Raw genomic sequence first — 23,843 nt, 5'->3', positions numbered from 1 at the left:
GGCACTTGTGACCGTTGCCCTTGTAGTCTTTCATGTAGTTGTAGGTGACCACATCACCACTCTTGTTCACTAACTTCAAAGTGTTTTGAGGGTCTTGAGCAACTCCGGCAACACCACTAACATCATCCGGATCGGATTCTTCTTGAGCAACCATTCTTTCCCATCTCTCTTCTTGAGCTTGGAGTTCAAAGGATTTGGCAACTTGTTCTTTGGAAAGGTCTTGGGAAACCTTGGTTTATCATCTCTCTTCTCATAAGGTCACTCATTGGAGAAGTGGTTGGTTTCTTCACAGTTGTAGCATTTTCTTACTTTCTTCTTTTGAAATTTTCCCTTGAATTTTCCCACGCTAAACTTCTTGACAAAGAGAGCCATGTCTTCATATGAATTTCCCTCATCGGATTCAATCTCGTCACCATCTTCATCAGCATCATCATCTTCTTCTTCTTCTTCACTTTGCTCATCTTCACATACATGTTTGGCCTTCAATGCAAGATTGATCTTTGATGTTGGAGTACCATGCATGGCAAGATGTTTTGTGGCATTTGCCTTTGACTCTTCAAATAGTTGGAAGGTGGATATGATGTCATATGTAGTCATTTCCTTGAAGGCATGGTGTTGTCTTATGTCCCACACCATTTGATGGTGATATGGGGCAAGAGCATGAAGTAACTTATCCACAAGGAATCGCTTAGTCATGTTGAATCCATCTTGTGTCTTGTCACACTCACACGACTCAATGTTAGCGGTGAGAGTCATGAGACGCGCAAGGAGTTGATTGGGGGTTTCACCTTTCTCCATAATTTTTTTTTTGCAATTGCCCCTTGGCAATTTCATATTGAGCACTCCAGAGGGTGGAGGTGCCGGTCTTGGATCTTATAATACTTTCCCATAGTTCCTTGGCACTTGTGATGTGTATGAACGGTCTCCTTTGCTTTTCAACCATACCTCTCCTTATACACATGGTTGCAGTGTCATTGAGATTTTTGTCATAAATTTCTCTTGGTGTAGGATTCTTTGGATCAACCACATGGTAACCATACTCCAAGATCTCCAGCATCTCATCGTTTCCATATCGAAGATGATCCTGCAGAGCAACTCTCCGCATGGCAAAACTGGAAGTGGCATCAAGTAAAGGAGGTTTGCGTTGAGGATTGTATTACGGTTTCTCAACATGGGGTCTTGCATAAAGCCAAGGAACACTGGAGTGTTCATTGCTAGGAGGTTGTTGACCAAGTGACGGAGCAGGCACAGTTGACCTCGAAGCCGCACCACCTGAGAGTGGTGCAAGCACCGTGGACAACGTGGCTAATCCAATTTGGACCAAGGCCTCAAGAGAAGCATCATGCTCCTCTTTTTGCTTAGCAAGGGCCCATTCCAGATCCTCGGAAGTAAAGAACTTGACTTCAGAAGAAGCCTCGCCTTTATCCTTTGGATCTGCAACAAGGGGAGTCCCATCGGGGTTCATCTCGCTCTAGGGCGGTTAAGCCACAAGAATAGAGCATGAGGCTCTGATACCAATTGAAAGGATCGAGATGGACCTAGAGGAGGGGTAAATAGGTACAATTATAAATTTTAATTATTACTTAGCAATTTTAGGCAATAATGCAGAATACGAAGGTGAGCCTAACAATTGCAAGTGTAGTACTAAGTACTAAGCAAGTAACACGAGTATGTAAGTAAGCAAGCACAATATGATATAAGTAAGTGCTAAGAGACAAGTAACCACAAGTAGAAAGTTAGGGTTAGGAATAACGGCAACTCCGGGAGACGAGGATGTATGCCGATGTTCACTTCCTTGGAGGGAAGCTAGTCACCGTTAGAGAGGTGGATGTTACCACAAAGACACACCAATGCCAGAAGGCTCACCCTATTCTTCCTTTGAGACAACACCACTGAGGCATTTCTCAACCACTAGTGGTAGACCTTGGGGTGGTCTCCAAACCCTCACAAACTTTTCCGAGGGTAATCACAAAGGTCGATTCCTCTTTGAAAGACTCCTACCGCCTAGGAGTCTCCAACCTCCAAGAGTAATAAGAACGATGGGGAAAAGCTCAAGACTTTCTCAAATCACGAATTCCTTTGGTGCAAAGAAGGGGAAGGAATGGATCTATCACTTGATTGGAGAACTTCTCTCAAATGTTCCCAAATCACTTGGGGATCTAGGATTTGGTGTAGAGGATTGAGAGAGAGAGAGAGTGAAAAGTGTTCTTGGCAAGCTCAAAGTGAATGGTCAACCTCATCCCGTGGAAGGGAGAAGCCTATATATAGTGGGTGTGGAAAAAGTAACCGTTTGAGCCACTTAAGTGCATAGAAGATGTCGGACGTCCAGACAACACCGGACGTCCGGTGGCACAAATATGTCCGGATGTCCGACAGATAACGGTCGTCCGGCTTCTGGGAACACATAAGCCACGAATCAGCACACAACACACGGATGTCCGAGACGTGCCGGTCGTCCAGAGCCCGGACGTCCGGAGAGGCCCGGAAATCCATAAATATTGTTCTGTGGAGGAAATACCGAACGTTCGAGACGTGCCAGTCGTCCGGAGACCGGACGTCCGAAGAGGTTCGGAAATCCTTGAATATCGTTCTATAAGAGAAACACCAGACGATCGTAGAGAGCCGGACGTCCGGACAGCTGAGAGGGATCGGACGCCCGTAGAGCACCGGACGTCCGAAGAGAAAAACTGGAGTTGGTGGGTTTGAGAAAATCTTTCACTAGATCCAACGATCCCCTCTTAATATTGCGGGATCCCTATACTCAAAAACAAACCATAAACAAAGCCAAAGCTAATGTCTTGTATCTCCGATCTTGAGTTATATGCATTTGTCCCTAGTCATGATCCACACACGGCCTTTGAGACATAATCCTGAGATATACTTGATAAACATGATTAGTCCCAACATGCATGTTGTCATCAACATCCAAATATGATTAAGGGCATGATTGCACTTTCATAGTTGCTTGGCAAATGTTAATCGCATGAACCCGAGTGGTTGCGGTGAAGGTGACTTGGTAATAATCATTTGCTCTTTATGAGTGCTTTCTCTACTTTCCGCAATTGTTGAAATGTTGACTAGTTTAATGATGACATGTTTTTCTTGTAGAAAATGATTGCGCAAGGCTTATTTCGAGAGAGGAAAACAAAGGAGAGAAGAGAAAGAAGAAAGGAAGGGCTTGCACTTTCCATCATTGGTTCAAAGAGCTCAAGGATGAGGAGAAGTGGAAAACTATAGAAGTTTTCGATGCTTCGAAGAAGAAGAGTTGGTGGCGGAGGATGAAGAAGATGTCCCCGGTGATGAGAGAGGGAGCCCCACCCCTCACTCGGTGACTAAATCGTATAGGCCCGATGGAACTAAGAAAGTGAAAGGAACCAAGGCGGGAGACAATGATCTCAAGGAAGGATTTGATGGCATCGTCATGGCGAGGAAAGAGTATGCGGAAGAAAAAAGATTGTTGAAGCTCAAAGAAATGGAGGAGAGGAGCGAAGCTGAGTGACGGAGGGCAGCGACTAATGAGAGAAAGGTTGAACTTGAGGAGAGAAAGGTGGCGGCCGAGGAGATGAAGATGGTGGAGGACACTCAAGTTTATGTTCATGGAATTATCTACTCTTGATGCCAAGGCAAAGGCATATGTCGAACTTTGTCACGATGAAATGCTCATGAAGAAGCAAATGCTCATGAGAAGCATGATGGGAGGAGGAATGGGAGGTGGAATGAGCGGGTACATGAACATGGTGGGAGGTGCCATGAATGGTGCATTTGGTGGAAACTGGGAGGTGGCTTTGATGGCAACATGGATGGTGGCTTCGGCGGCAACATGAGCGACATGGGAGGTGGCTTCGGCGGCAACATGATGAGTGGCATGGAAGGTGGATTTGGCAGCAACATGATGAGTGGCATGGGAGGTGGCTTCGACGACAACATGATGAGCGGCATGGGAGGTGGCTTCGACGGCAACATGAGAAGCATGACGTGACAATGAAGGTGCTTCCAGTGGAGTTCGCAGCAACGAGACTTCAACGCATGAAGACGTCGAGAAAGAAGTCATTGATGATGATCATACCACCGTCCACAATGGCACTAGTGACAACGGAGAGGACGCAAATTGAGTGATGTCTATGTGCATTTTCATTTGTTGGACCAACAACTTCGTTTGAGACAATTGACTTTTGCTTGTAGGATTTAAAACTTTGGTTCATGATGCACTTTTGTTGGTAGAATTATGAAAATCAAATGTGCAAATGTGGCTGTATAGCAGCTGAGATGCAAAAAGCTTTTTTTATCTTTGTTTTGTATCTTCTGTTGGAGTTGGCAATATTTTGGAGATGCAAAAAGCTTTTTTAATATGTAAAATTTTTACATCTCCAAATTTGCATCTTCTGTTGAATATTGAAGATGAAATTATCTCTTACTAATGTCTCCTGTTAGCAGGCACGCCAGGTTTCTGCTTTCCCTTCCTTTAACCATGTTCTTTGCATATGATATCTGGTACGACTAGTCTGACCATTTGCAGAAAAAGGGGCAAAAAGAAGCTACTCACACACTTTTTTCTCAAGAAGAAACAGTAGGAGAGTTTTCTACTACAATTTGTGGTGTAAGCACTGAGAGAGAACATGTGCTAATGCGGTTTTTGCACGATAAAGGCATCTATAGCCGGACCCCCATACCCACCTCAAATGCCCAGACGGCTTGTTTGGTTAGTGCCCGAACGAGTTTTGGCCACCCAACCGGGCTTTCCATAGCTGGGCCAAATGCCTGGACTGACTGGCACTCTTCATATAAGGCCCATATCTGGGGTGGATATGGGGAGGCTCGGACGCGCCTGGGCATGCCCGCCACATATGACTGAGTGATAGGGCCCACGCGGGGACGCAGAGAGACCGCTAGTCCGACAGGCGCCTCCTCCGCTCCACGCTGTGTGGAGTCGCTCCGGTGTGCCACCCGAGGGAGGAAGCCGGCTATTTAAGCCGGACGGTTGCAAGAAAAACCTACCCCGCCCATTTCTTCCCCTTTCTCCTCTCTACCGCCAGCACTTCCACTTTCGTCCGCCGCTTGCAATGTCGAGGCATCGAATCATCACCTACTCCATGCTCACTCCGGAGCGAATGGTGCAGCTGCTGGAGCAGATCCAGGCGAGACGGGCTGCTCGGTTCACCGCCGGCCTTCCTCCGGATTCATCGGAGGATCAAGAGGAGGAGGAGGCGGCGGGGGAGGAGGAGGAGGAGGAGCAGCTATCGGAAGCGGAGCCCATGTAGGAGGAGGAGGAGGTGTTGCCGACTGCGGGCTTTGCCATGGCAGACGCAGAGGTGGAGTACGAGGCCGCCCAAGCGATGAAGATGATAGAGCAGACCACCATCCTCGAGTCCATCCAGAACAAGGCCTGCGCCAAGGCCTGTAGTTCATCCGGTAAAAATAGACAGCGACAGAGGCGTTGTTTGCCGAACTGGACGTGGAGGCGCAGACAGAGGAGGTGCCAGAGCTTCCACAGGCGCAGGAGCTTCCGCACTTTCATGTCTACCCGACACCGGGCATGGAGATCGTAAAGATCTCTGATGATGAATAGTTTTACCTACGTAGAGTCTCTGGTGCAACTTCGTCTAAATCTCATTCCGATGGGACCATCCTAGTGAACACGGATGTTCGTTTTGTGGATGCCCAGAGAGTATGCTCGCACACACCCATGAGCACCATTGAAGAGTCACGTACAAGTAGCATTCCATCCATTGATGTGATATATGCAGATGAATTGGACGCAAGTATTGCTGACCATGGCAATGCACACGCAGGCCTGGACCTTCCCAGCCGAGTCCCTGCCATGCATCAGATTAATGGGGAGTTTTGCCCACCAGCTGCTGGCCTAGTGGAGACAATCGGCTCAGGTGCATGCCCAGCTGGTATGCATGAGGCTACATATCTCCGCTAGCGAATGGACGTGCCAGCTTAGCAGCCGGTTGTTGATGTGGTTAGCCCACCCACGCAGGCTAGTCTGCAGTCTCCGAAGTCGTCTCGCGATGCTATACCGATGGCGCCACGTATTCATCTCTCTGCACCGACTTCATCTTCAACACGTGTCATGTTCGCTGCTGCTTCATCACTGTCGACGGATCGTTATGTCTGAGGGAAGCTCTCCCCTTCGGCGTAGTAACCGTCACCCCGTCTCCATTGATGATTCTTCTCCGACCGACGAACATGCTATGGACAAGGCAATGCAACGTTAGGTTGCACGTAATTTAGACACCGCTCCATGTAACTTATCCGCAAAATCTTTTCTTTTCTTTTTAGATTCACGTATTTCTTCTAGATTAAAGAATGTTGGATGCTCTATCGGAAAGAATGATAATGAAATTAATATATCGGTTGGGGTGCTTAAACATATGGAGATTGGCCGATTAAAGGTTTCTCCGAAGTGTAATGCCTCCATACCTATCCCCGAGACAGAGGAGGAGGATGAAGCAGATGCCAAATATGATGGTCCGCTTATATCCCATTTGGTTGGTGAGGTTACCGAGGTTGGATTGGATGACGCAAGACCTAAGTCCATGTTTTGTGACTTCACAGCGTCCTTGCAGAAATGTAAATCACACTCCTCTAAAAAGAAACAAAACCCGCTCAACAAGCGAAGAGTTCCACACCGATCCGGGTTTTCCCATGAAAGGCATGTTTTGGAACAGTAGAGGTCTCACGGATTTGGCTAAACATAAACACGTCGGTGATTGTGTATGGGAACATGGATTGGATTTTGTGGCAATTTCCAAGGCTGGTAAGTGTGATTTTCGTTCGCATGTCCTCGATCACCTATCAGGTGGTTTCGACTATGCATAGCATAGTCTACCAGCTCGTGGAAGGACTAGAGGAATTCTTCTTGGTATTCTTACCACAGTCATGGACTTGTTGGCCTTTTCGATCAGTGCATTTCATATAAAATATCACCTAAGAAACAGAGCTGACAATTTTACGTGGACTCTAGTCGCAGTCTATGGGGCTGCCCAAGATGATCATCGACCGGCTTTCCTTCGGGAATTGGTAAACCTGGCTAAGGATAACCCATACCCAATGCTTATTGGAGGGGACTTCAATATCCTTAGGTACCTAGAAGAGAAAAATAATGACCGCTTCGACACTCATTGGCCCTTCCTATTCAATGATGTGATAGGTAGTTTGGATCTTCGGGAGGCGAGTATGTCGGGGCGTCAGTTCACATGGGTAATAACCGATCTATGGCAACATATGAGAAGGTTGATAGGGTACTCATGGATACCGAATGGGAACTAAAATTTCCTTTGATAACCATACGAGCCCTAGAGAGTATCGAGGCGTTATCGGATCATGCACCCATCATTCTAGATTCTAAGTCTATGAATCAAGCTGCACGGCGTCCTTTCAAATTTGAATTGGGATGGCTGCATCGGGAAGGATTTGTAGACATAATCAAGAATGTTTGGGAGAGGCCTGATGTTGGTCGTACACCTATTCACAGATGAAACTTTAAAATAAGGGCCATGAGGCAACACCTCACTGGATGGGTGAAACATACCAACGGGATATATAAAAACTAAAAACAACAGCTCTGTACCATTATTGATGACCTAGACAAAATTGCTGAGACACGCACCTTATCTCAACAAGAGATTGAATTGAAAAATCAATCTAATAAGAAGGTTGCATGTCTTTTGCAAGAAGAAGAGATCAAATATTACCAAAGATCTAAAGCTGATTTCATTCTGATGGGTGATAGTAATACAAGATACTTCCAATTGGTCACCAATGGGCGGCATAGGAAGAAATGTATTTATAGTCTCCAACAAGATGAGGGGCGGATCGAAGGTCAGTAGGAGCTCAAAAAGTATATCACCAACTACTACAAATATCTGTTCGGGGCGACGGCTGAAGGGAACTTCACCCTTGATTCGCCCCGAACAGATGATATTCCACAAGTCATGAAAGAAGAAAATGATATCCTTACAGCACCATTCTCTGAAGAGGAGGTGAGAGCTACGGTGTTCCAAATGGAACATAACAAAGCTCCATGTCCAGATGGTTTCCCCGTAGAATTTTATCATAATTTCTGGGATATAATCAAGTCTGACCTTTTAGAGTTGTTCAATTGTGTTAACACCGACAGACTTGACCTATTCGGACTTAATTTTGGTGAGATTGTCTTGTTGCCGAAGATTAAGGAGGCCGAACGGATTCGATAGTTCAGACCCATATGCCTCCTTAATGTTAGCTTCAAAATTTTCACCGAAGTGGCTACGAATAGGTTAAACTCGGTAGCTGACCATGTTGTCCGGCCATCTCAAACGGCTTTCATGCAAGGAAGAAATATACTCACGGCATAGTAATCCTGCATGAGGCCGTCCATGATATGCACCGAAAAAACATGAGTGGAGTAGTATTCAAGATCGACTTTGAAAAAGCCTATGACAAGGTCAAATGGTCTTTCCTCCAACAGGCCCTAAGGATGAAAGGTTTCTCCGATAAATGGAGCGAGTGGATCCATAATTTAGTAACAGGAGGTAGTGTGGCCATCAAGGTCAATGATGATGTAGGCCATTACTTTCAAATAAAAAAAGGACTACGACAAGGTGACTCCATGTCCCCAATGTTATTTAACATGGTCGCTAACATGTTGGCTATTCTGATTGAGCGTGCCAAGTAGGACGGCCAGATTGCAGGAGTAGTGCCACACCTTGTGGATGGTGGCCTTTCTATTCTGCAATATGTCGATGACACAATTCTCTTTATGGAACATGACCTGGACAAGGCTCGAAACCTGAAACTCTTGTTGTCATTGTTTGAGCAAATATCAGGTCTTAAAATAAATTCCATAAAAGTGAACTTCTATGCTTTGGAGAAGCCACTGAGGCGGCGGCCGAGTATGCTGGCCTGTTTGGTTGCGCACATGGCCAATTCCCGATTAAAAATTTGGGAATACGATTCATTATCGTCGTCTAACCATTGCGGAGTGGAATCATGTAAAGGAGCGGTTAGAGAAATGATTGAGCAGTTGGAAAGGAAAGTTGCTCTCAGTTGGAGGACGGTTGGTTTTGATTAACTCTGTCCTCACAAATATGGTTCTCTATATGCTTTCTTTCTTCCAACTCCCCAAAGGGTCCTGCAAAGACTGGACTATTTTAGATCTAGATTCTTTTGGCAAGGAGATGGTGAAAAGAAAAAAAAATACTGGCTAGCCAAATGGAGTGTGGTTTGTAGGCCGAAAGACCAAGGTGGCCTTGGAATTCATGACCCGCAGATCAAGAATGAGGCCCTACTTAGTAAATGGCCATTTAAAGTTCTTACTGAGGATGGTGTTTGGCAAACCTTGCCGCGCAACAAGTATCTAGGCCAAAAGGTGATGTCTCAGGCATATTGGACACCTAGCGACTCGCACTTTTGGGCTGGCCTAATGGTGGCAAAGAAACATCTCTTTCACTTTGGCTCTTTTGCGATAAGGGACGGGTCGGGGGTTCACTTCTGGGAAGACATCTGTCTAGGCAATGCCAGTCCTAGAGAACAATATCCAGTCTTATACAACATTGCTCGCGAAAAGAATAATACTATTGCGCAAGTGCTCAGTTCATCCCCACCCAACATTTCGTTTAGGCGGGATTTGATTGGCCCCCGACTTATGTCATGGCATAATCTTTTATCCCCTCTGGTTTCGATTAATCTTAGACAAGGCCGGGATGTGTTTCACTGGAACCTTACTACATCAGGATCATTGACAGTAGACTCTATGTACCGTGTACTCACTCATTTCGAGGTATTAGTGAGTAACAAGAAAATCTGGAAGTCAAAGATTTCACTGAAAGTTAAAATCTTCATGTGGTATCTTCGTAGAGGAGTTGTTCTAACCAAAGACAACCTCGCACGATGCAACTGGCCAAGGAGTAAGAAGTGTTGTTTTTATACTCATGAAGAGACAATCTAACATCTCTTTTTCCAATGCAAGTTTGCATGTTCTATGCGGTCACTCATCCAAATATCGTCAAATTTGTATCCGCCCACAAGTATCGCCAATAATTTTGGTCATTGATTGGACGGTATTTCAAATATATTTAAAACGCTAATACGGGTGGGAGCGTATGCCTTACTTTGGTCGCTTTGGCTATGTAGAAATGATTTGGTTTTCAATGATAAAAGTGCTTGTCCTTTTGCAGGTTATTTTTCGTTGTACGCACTCGCTTCGTATGTGGTTTACACTACAACGAGCGGAGTACCAACCGTTGTTCAAGACGGTGTGTACGCGGTTGGAGTAGGTGGCTATGATGGTTTTTGCCCAACATGAGTGGCAGCATAATCTCCGGATCGGTCCACCATCCCTTGCGACATAGGCATCGTGTCGGTCTATAGGCTCTACTATCGCCGATTTGTCGTTCTTTCCTTTCATTTTGTCAGATTTTAGGTGTTTGGTTCTGTGTATGCTAATTATGCAGAGGTCGGGTGTTACTCATAATGCTTTGTATCCGCTTGATGCTACATTTCGAGATAATAAAAGCGCCCTTTATCAGAAAAAAAATGTATGTAGTACGTAGTTTTCTATTTGCATGGGTATTATGATTTTGATGTATGAAATTTGAATTTCATGATTGTGGAAGACATTTTGGTGTGATGTCCGATCACTGCCCGTGGCGCGACCGTTGGCGTTTCGAGAGCCGGCTTTTAGGTATTGTGATTGCAGATGCTTTAACCACGGCGAGGCGGGACTAGAGGTCTTGCTCCCAAAGTTCCAATCCTTCCTGGCTTGTTCGATCAAGCTAACTGCCTCCCTCACACACAATAGGGTCGAGGCGTCCAGCTATGTTACATCTGAACGTGAGATAATACCTTATATCTAAGTATCATGCCAGCGCCATCTTACTTGCTCATTGTTTGTTTAATTTTGATTTGTTAAAGCCCAAAACAAATAAACCAGGTCGTCCGCATGTCCGCTTGGGTAGGCCTATATGTTCAACCACTGGTATGTGCTAGTAGGCTACCGGCAAGCACAAAGCTAGCTAGCGGTATCTAAAAAAAAAAAAGTAGCGCTACCACACATTTGTTCGTCTTTGCGTTTTATCGTCATCTTTTTACCCTTTTTTTTTCAGACAACGTCATCTTTTTACCTGCTAGCTTTTAGAAGGCTACTGATGTTTTATTTTTTTTATTTTTTTTTAGTTTACATTTTACACATTAATTTTAAATAAAAAGACAGAGTTTTGATCAAAAACATGTTCATGAATTCAAATAAGTGTTTTCAAATTAAAAAAATGTCAACGAATACGAATCTAATATATGGTGAACAATTCTTTAATATGTAATGATCATTTTCTGAATGCACACTAATTTTCTGTAATATACTTTGAATTTATTTATACACTGACATTTTTTATTACACACTAAAATATTTTTAATACACACTTAACCTTTTTATAATATACGGTGAACTTTTTTTTAATAGACGGCGAACATTGTTATACTATACACTAAACTATTTTACAACACATACTGAACAATTCATCGTGCATTCAAGAAAAGTTTATGGATTAGAAAATATTCATGATAATCAAAATTTGTTTGTGGATTCAGAAAATGTTCGTTGATCCAATATTCACAAATTTCCAAAATGTTCAAGAATTAAAATGTGTTCAAAATTTTGAAAAGGTTTAGAAAAAGGCAAAGGAAAAGAAGAAGAAAATTGAAAAAACAAACATAAAAATAAGCAAAAGAACTAGAAAACCAATAGGAAAAAATAGTTAAAAGGAAAAGACAAAAAGGCGGTTGCAACCATCACAAAACCACTAGAAAGGTTCCTAAATACTGGATCCCCGAACCCCAGATCGCTCTCAGGTATCCCCTAATCGCTTCGCAAAAAACCACTCGCTAACAGCGCAAACGGTCCGGCCCGCTAAGAGCGAATAGTGAGCGATTGCTACGCTTAGCAATTGTATAAGCCCCCTCCCCCCGAGAGGTCCTTGTTCTAGGTATTAGTGGGCTTCTTGTCTTATTAATGACATGCAAATAGGACAACTACGAAACTACGAGCTGAGTTACGAGTCAAGGGCAGGCTTGCAACTGGGATGAAACAAAGTATGGGCCTAGTTGCAAGTAAAGGGCCGACCTGCAACTAGGACAACTACATAAAACTATGCTACCATTTGTGAGTCGAGTGTGGACTTGCAAATGGGACACTAACAAATTGCAAGCCCAGTTGTGAGTTGAGCGTGGACTTGCAACTGGAATGAAAAACAAAACAGATACCCAGTTATGAGACCAGGGTGGACGTGCAATTGGGACAACTACGAGCCAATTTGCAAGTAGAGGGTGAACTTATAACTCGGACAACTACAAAATTACGAGGTTAGTTGCGAGTCAAGGGTCGACTTGCGACTGGGATGAAGCAAATCATGGAGCTAATTGCAACTCAAGGGTGGACTTGTAACTGTGGTGAAAAACAAAAACATAGCCTCCAGTTGTGAGACAAGGGTGGGCTTGCAACTAGGACAACTATGAGCTCAGTTGCGAGTCAAGTCTGCACTTGCGACTGCAACAACTACAAAGCTAGTAGCCTAGTTGTGAGTCAAGGATCGACTTGCAGTTGCGATGGAACAAACTACAGAGCACGGTTGCGGGTAAATGGTGGACCTATGCTACTTGTGATCTGTGCTGGTATTTCCCCGAAGAGGAGAGGATGATGCAATACAACAGAGGTAAGTATTTCCCTCAGTTATGAAACCAAGGTTATCAATGCAGTAGGAGAACCAAGCAACACTATGTAGGCAACACATGCACACAAACAACAAATACTTACAGCCCAACGCGTAAAGGGGTTGTCAATCCCTCAATGGTTACGAGCAAAATTAAATTAGGATTTGATAAATAGATCTAACTAAATTGCAAAATAAAATAAATAAAAGAAAATTTCAGCAAGGTATTTTTAGGATTTTTATATGATAGAAGATAGATCCGAGGGCCATAGTTTTCACTAGAGGCTTCTCTCGAGAAAATAGCATACGGTAGGTAAACAAATTACTGTTGAGCAATTGACAGAAAAGCAAATAATTATGATGATATCCAAGGCAACGATCATATATAGGCATCACGTCCAAAATTAGTAGACTGACTCCTGCCTTCATCTACTATTATTACTCCACACATCGACCGCTATCCAGCATGCAGCTAGTGTATTAAGTTCATCAAAAAACCGAGTAATGATTAGGCAAGATGACATGATGTAGATAAGATAAACTCACATATGAATAAACCCCATCTTTTTACCCTTAATGGCAATGATACATACGTGGCATGTCTCTTTCTATCACTAGGATTGAGCACCGCAAGATCGAACCCATCACAAATCACCTCTTCCCATGGTAAGATAAATCAATCTAGTTGGGCAAACCAAACCAATAAATCAGAGAAGAAATATGAGGCTATATTAATCATGCATAAAAGAGTTCAAAGAAAACCCAAATAATATTCATGGATAGATCTGATCATAAACTCACAATTCATCGGATCTCAACAAACACACCGCAAAAGAGAATTACATCAGATAGAACTCCAAGAACATCAAGGAGAACATTGTATTGAAGAACATCGAGAGAGATGAAGCTATCTAGCTACTAACTATGGACCCGTAAGTCTGTGGTAAACTACTCATGCATCATGGGAGGGGTAGCAAGGTTGATGAAGAACCCCTCCGTGGCACTACTGCAGGATACTGCTAACGCAACACTACAATCAGAGACCCTTCGATGAAACTGTGTGCGATGCATTAATCGCAAATGGTGATGTAAAAAAACCGTCAAAAAAGATGCAAAACGTTTGCTATGGTGGATACATGAAACACGGTTCAGAATTTAGTTGCGTGTATGATGCGGGGCATACGATTTATTTCAATGAACTGTTTGCGATGAGGAAGAAGAACAGAAACGGGTAGCCAAATGAAGGCGTGTGTGATTTATGGCATACAGTTCAGTCGGATTAACTATTTGTGATAAGGCGGACCAACAGAAATGGGCAGCTAGATGAAGGTGTGTGCGATTGAGGGCATACACTTTCGATGGATGAACTGTTTGCGATTAGGTAACACAACAGAAACAGTCAGCTAGATCAAGGTGTCTGTGATTGACGCCATACACTTCACACGGATGAACTGTTTGTGATTAGCCACAACAAACAGAAACAATTAGACACATCAACATGTGTGCGATAGATGGACACACATTCTAATTAAAAGAAGCGCGTGTGATGGTAATTAATAACGGGCGTGCACGGTTGTTGGAACAAGACGTGTGCTGACGTTGCCTATTGCGCTACACCCTATGGTGCAAACACCACGTACGCGGCGGAGAACGCGTGCCCACGTTATGCTGTCCGGGAATAGTGCCGCATTTAGAAATTATAGAACCGTCAATAAATTTTGAGCCTGCGTCCCGTCACATTCCGAATTACTACCACGCTATATTTAATTGCAAACTTGTTCACACCGATTGAAACCTAAACGGTTTCCCATTTAGGAGCGTATTAGTACTCGGTTATAAATACTACATACTCCAAGATGGTTGCGCATTCCTCCTCAACTCTTCATCCACAAAAACAAACAAGTCATTCATTGTCGTTCCCTTGCGTCTGTCATGGCTAGCGTGAGTTCTAGGTCGAGAGATTACTACCAGGGAGAGGCGAGCATCGAAGCGGAAGCACGAGAGATGTCCCGCCTCACCGCGAAAGCAGACGACATGTCCCACCGCACGGCCATAGCAGCACAGAGGTCCCGCTGTGCCGCTAAAGCAGCACAGAGGTCCCGCCGCACTGTCGATGCAGAAGACTGGTCCGGCCGTGCCGCGGAAGCAGCAGAGATGTCCCGTCGCACCGAGAATGCAGCAGAGATGTCCTCCCGCACCGTGGAGGCCTGGGAAAATGTCTCGCGGGCAGGCGAGGACTCTCAGAGGTGCATGTGCACTATGCTCGATGACCTGATGGGTCGGATCTCTGACTGGATGAAGCTATAGGACGAGATGAATGCCTCATTTGAAAATGCTACCAGCGTCATCCGGGGACTAGGGGAGGACAAGGCGAAGCTCCACACCGAGCATGACCTGCTGACGGCGAAGATCGCTGGAATGACGGCAGCACGAGGAGACCACCGACTTGTTGAATAGGAGCAGCATCATCGTCAAGAAACTTATGGACGTGAATCCCATGCTCCGCATCGAGCGCCAAAGGCTGGTGGAGGAATCCGTGGATGCTCTCAAGCAGTGTCTTGAGGACACGAAAGAGCTCATCACCGTGAGAACTAGTCTCTGCGGCCTACAGCAACACATCAAGAAAGTAGAGATCAGCGAGCCAGATCGTTATCTGCATCTTCCTTCTTCTTTTTCTCTTGTGTATTTCGGGCATTGCCGCATGTGGCTTTTTCAGTTATCTTCCTAAATATGCAAGGCAATTATTATCCACTGTCATCATCCTTATATTCATCAGTCTTGCTATAAGTCGCAGTCGATGCTATATAGGTCCGTCGGATCTTACATCAAGATCCGTGCAAAACTTTCTTTTCATATTTTGTTTTTTCTCTCTTAAATCTCAATCGAGTGAGACATAGTCATGCCATATACAGGGGCTCGAGCGCCATTAATGGAGACGTTGGGAGAGAGGTGGGCGGCGGATAGAGGTCAAAGGGCTCTCCTCTGATGAGCATGCGCAGGGGTTTGATCGCACGCCTCCCGTACTCAAATAGCTACCCCGCACGATACCTCCTAGCCAATAAAAAAAGGGGACACGTGGCGGCACGTAAATGGTAAGTAGAACGCCCACGGTTTCAATAATACTTGTGTTTCCGATTTGTAAAGTGACAACACTTGTTCCAAAATGACTTTGTTGATTGTTAATGTGTGCGCCTTTGCAAATCGCACACATTTTTTTACCACAACATGTTGGTTCCATGTCATGACACCATGCCAAGTTTCATGATTTTCACGCGAGTTTTGGATTTACGAGAATTTTAAAATCAAGTTTCTCGATGTTTCCGGCTGAGGCAAGACGCCCAGATGTTTGAATTCCATTCCCATTTCTTGCATGGGACCTAGAAATTCACCCAAGTACACATAAATAATTTTACATTTAACTTTGGCGCACTGGAGCATGTGCTTGTAGTTCAAATTTGAATTATGTGCATTAAATGCCTGGAAATTCAATTAATGTATAAAAAAGGCAAAACGAACCCAAAAAAATCCAAAATTTAGCATGAAACTCCTATTTGGTCTAAGTTGCATGTGTAAAAAAATCAAGGCAGGAGAAGGCAGTGTATGTCGTTTCGCACACGGAGGTGACACGTTCCCACTCGAAACCACGAACCTTCTTGAGAAAAGCTCCGATTTGCTAGAAGCTTATACCAAAGCCTGTCCCAATTCGACCAAAAAAATTACCACATCATGTTGGTTCCATGTCATGACACCATGTCAAGTTTCATCATTTTCATGCGTGTTTTGGATTTACAGGAATTAAAAAACCAAGTTTCTCGATATTTCCAGTCGAGCCACGACGCCCAGATGTTTGAATTTCATTCTCATTTCTTTCATGGGACCTAGAAATCATCCAAGGACACACATGTGATTTTTCAACCAACCTTAGTGCACTCAAGCACGTGCTTCTAGTTCAAATTTGAATTATACACATTACATGCCCAGAAACTCAATTAATGTATAGAAAAGGCCAAACCAACCCGGAATAATTCCAAATTTTAACATGGTACTCATATAGTTCTATGTTGCCTCTGCAAAAAATCAAGGGGGGAGGCAGCGTATATTGTTTCGCACACAAAGGTGACATGTTCCCCCTTGGGAACCACGAGTCTTCTTGAGAGAAGCTCCGGTCTGCAAGAAGCTTATACCAAAACTTGTCCCAAGTCGGCTAATTTTTTTACCACAGTATTTTGGTGCCATGAAATGACACCATGCCAAGTTTCATGATTTTCAGGCGAGTTTTGAATTTACTGGATTTTAAAAAGGCAAGTTTCTCAATGTTAACGCCCAAGCTACGACGCCCAGATGTTTGAATTTCATTCCCATTTCTTGCATGGCTAGAAATTCACCCAAGGACACACATGTGAGTTTTCAACCAACCTTGGTGCACTGGAGCATGTGCTTGTAGTTCAAATTTGAATTATTCACATTAAATGCCAGAAACTCAATTAATGTGTAAAAAAGGCCAAACGAACCTGGAATAATTTCAAATTTTAACACAACACTCATATATTTTTGTGTTGCCTCTGTAAAAAATCAGGGGGGAGGCAACGTATATTATTTCGCACACAAAGGTGACACGTTCCCCCACGGGAACCACGAGTCTTCTTGAGAGAAGCTCCGGTTTGCAAGAAGCTTATACCAAAACTGGTCCCAATTCGGCCAATTTTTTTACCACAACATCTTGGTGCCATGAAATGACACCATGCCAAGTTTCATGATTTTCAGGCGAGTTTTGAATTTACAGTAATTTACAGAACCAAGTTTCTCAATGTTACTGGCCGAGCCACGACGCCCAGATGTTTAAATTTCATCCCCATTTCTTGCATGGGACCTAGAAATTTACCCAAGGACACACATGTGATTTTTCAACCAACCTTGGTGCACTAGAGCATGTGCTTGTAGTTCAAATTTGAATTATTCACATCAAATGCCCAAAAACTCAATTAATGCATAAAAAGGGACAAACGAACCCGGAATAATTCCAAATTTTAACATGACACTCATATAGTTCTATGTTTGCTTTGTAAAAAAATAAAGAGGGGGGGGGGAAGCGTATGTCATTTCGCACACAAAGGTGTCACGTTCCCTCTCGAAACCACATGCCTTTTTGAGAGAAGCTATAATTTGCAAGAAACTTATACCAAAACTTGTCCTAGTTCGATAAAAAAAATTTACCACAACATGCTGGTGCCATGAAATGACACCATGATAAGTTGCATGATTTTCAGGTGAGTTTGGGATTTAGAGGAATTTAAAAACCAAGTTTCTCAATGTTTCCGGCCGAGCCACGATACCCAGATGTTTGAATTTCATTCTCATTCTTGCATGGGACCTATAAATTCACTCAAAGACACACATGTGGTTGTTGCACTGGAGTATGTGCTTGTAGTTCAAATTTGAATTATGCACATTAAATGCCTAGAAACTCAATTAATACATAAAAATGCCAAACAAACCCGGAATAATTCCAAATTTTAACACGACACTCATATAGTTGCATGTTCACTTTAGATAAATGTTCTAGCAAGTCAAACACCATCCTTTCCCTCCGTAACACCATTTTGTCTTTCAAAACAGAATGAAAAATCAGGTATACCACAAACAGTTTACTAGCAAGAATCATGTGGATGCGATATAAAATATCTCGGCGCATCGTCTTGTCTGGCTTACGCAGGAAGCTTCGTCGTCTATAGTCCATCGCCCGCGCTTGAACCACACTTGCTCGCCAGTTTCTCGCGACACCGAGCGAAATTTTTCTACCACCGCGGAAATATCTATCTCCCCTCCCCCTCCCACCAAAAGCCACATTTCCACTGTTTCTCCTTGCTTTCCAAGTTCAAACCTTCACTGCTGCTTACTGGCAGCTCAGCCTCCTTGCCGGCGACCCTTCTTCCTGCAGCGCCACCTCCTCGCCGGCGACCCTTCTTCTTGCAGTGCCACCTCCTCGCTGGTGACCCTTCTTCTTGTTGCGCGGCCTCCTCACCGGTGACCCTTCTTCTTGCTGCGCGGCCTCATCGATATGGTCAGGTAATCCACACCCCACCCACACCATCCTCCTCCTTCCCCGTCCCACATGCCCCGACCGATGGTGCGACACCTTCCGTCGAAATCACTGGCCCCGTCCTCCAATTAAGCGCCGCCCACAGCCATTTTGCACACAGCATAACGTGGAGCTCGGTAGCATCTGGTATCGGAGAAGCAAATCGCGGCCGCACGCGCGAACGAGGTCGCTATGGCTGACATGCGAGCCGACCGCCAGATCTTGGAGGAGCACCTCGTCTTCGAGGCCACCGTCGACACAGCGGCACGGTTGTCTACTTTAAAATACAGCTCGTGCTGTTTTCTCGAGGCCACCGCTAGTGCCTTCTGGTGATTTGTCCTCGGTAATGTTAATATGCAATCTGATATTCTGAAATGTAATGTTCAGTTACCAGTTTGGTCCAACAGTTGCTCCATTTCATAGTACTGTTCTCAAGCATTCTTGGTTTCGTTAATTGTCTTATCTTCTCGTACATGTTCTATTCTGCAATGTCGTCCTGAGCTAACTGTTTTGGTTCATTTGGTCTGCTGTCCATTTAACTGTTTGGTTCAATTTTGCAATTTGATTTTCATTTGTTGTGGGTACAATTTTGTATGTTATGCATGTGAGAAATAAATCAAATTTGGTCGTACTCAATACATATTCTACTGATAGTATGGCAACTCTCAGTTAACCTGATCAAGATCCTCCTTATATGTGTTGCAGGGAAACAATGGGAGACACTATGGTTTACCATCGAGGTTTGCTCATGCATGGTCCTTTCGCTAATAACACATTATTCTGCAGTTGCAGGAATCATTCAAATATTTAGGTTTCCTACAATTTGGTCTTGCACATGTAGGTCCTGCTGTCAGAGGCTTAGACCCACTGTTCGACCTATTTTTCATATCGGGAAATGAGATGTCCATGAATACCAGTCAAGTCAAGAAACTCAGAAAGATTGTTAGGATGAAGAAACTTGCGACAAATAACAGCAAGATCTTTGTTTTCACAATGAAGAAGACATGGTCAACTATAGGATGGTACTAACTCTTTTACCTTGTTTTTTACCCCTTGCACCATTTCAAAATTAATAACAACGATTTATGCATATCTTTGTTTTCAGTACTTTTCAAATCAGTTCACCGATGATTACCTCTCAAACCACCTACATGGTCAAGAGGCGAGGAAGGTATTCATTCAACACCCACGGTACAATATTGAAGTCTTCCTGAACATGATGAAGGTTAGGTGGGCAATTATCCATAGCCACTGGCCTAAAGTTGCAAGGACATTCAACATCACTGAAGGCTCAATATTCACCTTCCGCTTCTGAAGTTTCCCAGATGAGATTCATCTATCTATTTACCGTGTATGATGCTACTTTTCCAAAGGTTTTTGATGTTGCATGTGAAACTTGGTGCTGTTCTGTAATGGCGTAGCTAGCTATATCCCTCTTTGGTGCAACTGAGTGTTGAAGCTATCTGATGTAATTTGATTATGAAATCCTGGTTGCTGTTATACGGATATGAAATATCTTGTGTGTCTTGTAAGAAATGTAAATTTGATTACCACATGGATTATCAATAATAAGCTAATTACCCTGCTTATTCAGGTTTTCTGTTGCAGACGGTTACTCAGACAACACCGTGCGCGATGAACTCAAACAACCCACACGGTTTCTAGAAAGTAGGCGTATTGGATCAACTAACAATCACACACAGTTTCCGGCAGAGAACTGTTTGCGTTAGGCCACCTTGCACAAATGTTTCCACACAAAAAACTGTGTGTGATATACATACGAACGGAAACGTTTTTCTGGGATTCACTGTGTGGGATGTGCATACGAACGGAAACGATTGGGCTTCAATGCCTCGTCTGATCACACACGAGTTTACTTTGCCCCGCGTATTTGGCCGGTGGGCCTATCCCCGATGGTTTCTGGGTCGTATGGGAAGGACTCCCCTATCGCACCCACCCACTTGGTGATGGTTTAAAACCCCGTCACGGAATGGGGGTAAAAACCGTTTGTATAGCACGTCTCTGGACTAGTGTGATCGTTTCCCCTCCGGCAGAGTGCCGGAAAAGGCCTCTAGATTGGATCTCGTGGTTCTGGAACTTGCGGCGTCGGAAAAAGTATTTCATGGACTCCCCTGAGGGTTTGGGGATTTATGGGTATTTATAGAGTCGGAATTAGGACAGACGGAGCTTCAGGGGGGCCCACCACCATCAGAGCGCGCCCTGGTGGGTAGGGGGGCATGCTGCCACGTCTGGTCTTCTCCTGAAGCTTCTAGTGTTCATTATGTCTAGAAAAAAATCTCCAAAAAGTTTTGTGGCATTTGGACTTCGTTTGGTACTGATATTCCGCGAAACCAAAAACAAACAAAAAATAGCAACTGGCATTGCTCACTAGGTTAATAGGTTAGTCCGAAAAAATGATATAAAGTTGCTCGTAAATGTATATAAAACATCCAAGCTTGATACTTTAATAGCATGGAAGAATCAAAATTTATAGATACGTTGGAGACGTATCAACCTACAACTGGGAGGAAAAGAAAAACATAGACCGGGCTGCAAACAAAGTACGAGCCTAGTTGCGAGTCAATGGTGGACTTGCAGTTGGGACAACTACAGAAAATTATGATACAAGTTGTGAGTCGAGGGTGGACTTGCAACTGGGACAACTACACAAAACTAGGATACGAGTTGTGAGTTAATGATGGACTTGCAACTAGGATAACAACAAAACTCTGGGCCCAATTGCGAGTCAACGGTGGACTTGCAACTGGGACAACTACAAAACTACGAGCCCAGTTGCGAGTCAAGGATGAATGTGTAACTAGGATGAAACAAGCTATGTGCCTAGTTGCGAGTAAGAGGGTGGACTTGCGACTGGGACAACTATACAAAACTACGATACCATTTATGAGGAGAGGGTGGACTTACAACTTGGGACAATAACAAACTACAAGCCCAGTTGCGAGTTGAGCGTGGACCTGCAACTAGGATGAAAAACAAAAAAACACATTCCAAGTTACAAGTCGAGGATGGACTTGCTACTGGGACAACTATGATCCCATTTGCAAGTCGAGGGTGGACTTGCAACTGGGACAACTAAGAAATTATGAGGCTAGTTGTGAGTCAAGGGTTGACTTGGAATTGCGATGAAACAAATCATGGAGCCAGTTCCAACTCAAGGGTGGACTTGCAACTATGATGAAAAACAAAAACAGAGGCTCTAGTTGCGAGGCGAGGGTGGGATCGCAACTTGGATAACTATGCACTCAGTTGTGAGTTGAGTCTGGACTTGCAACCGGTACAACTACAAATATAGTAACCTATTTGCGAGTCAAAGATAGACTCACAACCTGGATGAAACAAACTATGGTCCTGGTTGCGGGTCAATGGTGGAGCTACAACAGGAACTAGGAGGAAATGCAAAATATAGGCCAGGTTGCAAGTCAAGGGTGGGCTTGCAACTGAGATGAAACAAACTACGAGCCTATTTGCGAGTCAAGGGGGGACTTGCAACTGCGAAAACTACACAAAACTATGATACGACTTGCGAGTCGAGAGTGGGCTTGCAACCGAGAGAACTACACAAAATTACGCTACGAGTTGTGAGTCGAGGGTGTACTTGCAACTCGTACAACAACAAAAGTATGGGCCCGATTGCGAGTCAACGGTGGACTTTCAGCTGGGGCAACTACGAAACTAAGAGCCCCAGTGTGAGTCAAAGCTGAATGTGCAACTGGGATGAAACAAACTACGAGCCTACTTGCGAGTCAAGGGCGAACTTGTAACCGGGAAAACTACATAAAAGTATGATATTTTTTATGAGTCGAAACCAGTTGCGAGTCGAGTGTGAACTTGCAACTAGGATGAAAACAAAACACATGCCCAATTGCGATCCAAGGGTGGAGCTGCAATTGGGACAACTACGAGCCCATTTACGAACCGAGGGTGGAGTTGCAACTGAGAAAACCACGAGTCGAGGTTGGTCTCTATAAATTCTTCACTAGGCCATGAAAAAAATGCATAATGAAAAGAAACAAGCGAAAAAGAAATGGGCCACGCTCCCCAAACGACGACATATATGGGATCATGTAAAAAGAAACAAGAGAACTAGCCGATAGAAAACAAAATGTGACAAGAGGATAGAGACAAAAAAGAATGAGCTAAGATGGGCACGAGTTTATGCAAACATTAAAACAAGCAAATCGAACAGTTATAAACTTAGATGAGACATCACAAAATCTCATTTAGATGAGATTTAGCAACTCAAAGCAAAACACAAATCTACTTATGCTCTCCTCTAGCTACACAGTTGAACCGAAAATTAACAAAACAGGAAATAAAAAGACACACAAGCCTCCATGAAAAAACTAGAGAAAAAAAAACAGGAAAAATGACCCACTCAAAAAGGTCATATCGGTCTTCACTGCTTCACGAGGGACGAACAAAGAACATGACACAATGACAGAGAGCCTCAGAAGCATGTATATCTAACGTTATATGAGTTAGATGAGATATTGTTAACTCTTATCCAGATGAGAATTAGCAAAATCAATCCGAAACATGACGCCAAATCACGCCGTGAAAACGACCCAACGAAAGATGCACGTGCGAGCAGGCCGGCAAGTAGACACCAGACGCAATACGTGACATGGAACCCGCGCGACCAAACAACGCGCGATCATGATTTACATGACATTTAGACAAAATACACGATAGAGTGAAAATTAAATTTGAAACAAATAAATAAAGAATAAAACAGAAAAAAAATGAAAAGGAGAAAATAGAAAATATAGATAAAAGACAAAAATCTTGAATTTAAAATACTTCATAATTTAAACAAATAATGAAACAGAAAAACAAAAATGGAAAGAAAAACCGACCACAAAAAGAAAAGAATGCAACGCCCATCGAGAAACAGAAAAAGAATACAGCCCATAAGTCGGGTGGGCTATGTGTAAAAAAACATGGACAAGGTGTGTATTGAGGACGGACATGGAACTAAGTTAGACGAGTTCTGTGTCAAAAAATATACATGTGACTAGACTAGATGAACATGTAACTGACCACAATTTCCTTTT

The sequence above is a fragment of the Triticum aestivum genome, chromosome 6B, assembly GCF_018294505.1.
Source record: "Triticum aestivum cultivar Chinese Spring chromosome 6B, IWGSC CS RefSeq v2.1, whole genome shotgun sequence".
Classification (NCBI taxonomy): domain Eukaryota; kingdom Viridiplantae; phylum Streptophyta; class Magnoliopsida; order Poales; family Poaceae; genus Triticum; species Triticum aestivum.
Note: the sequence above shows the minus strand (reverse complement) of the source record.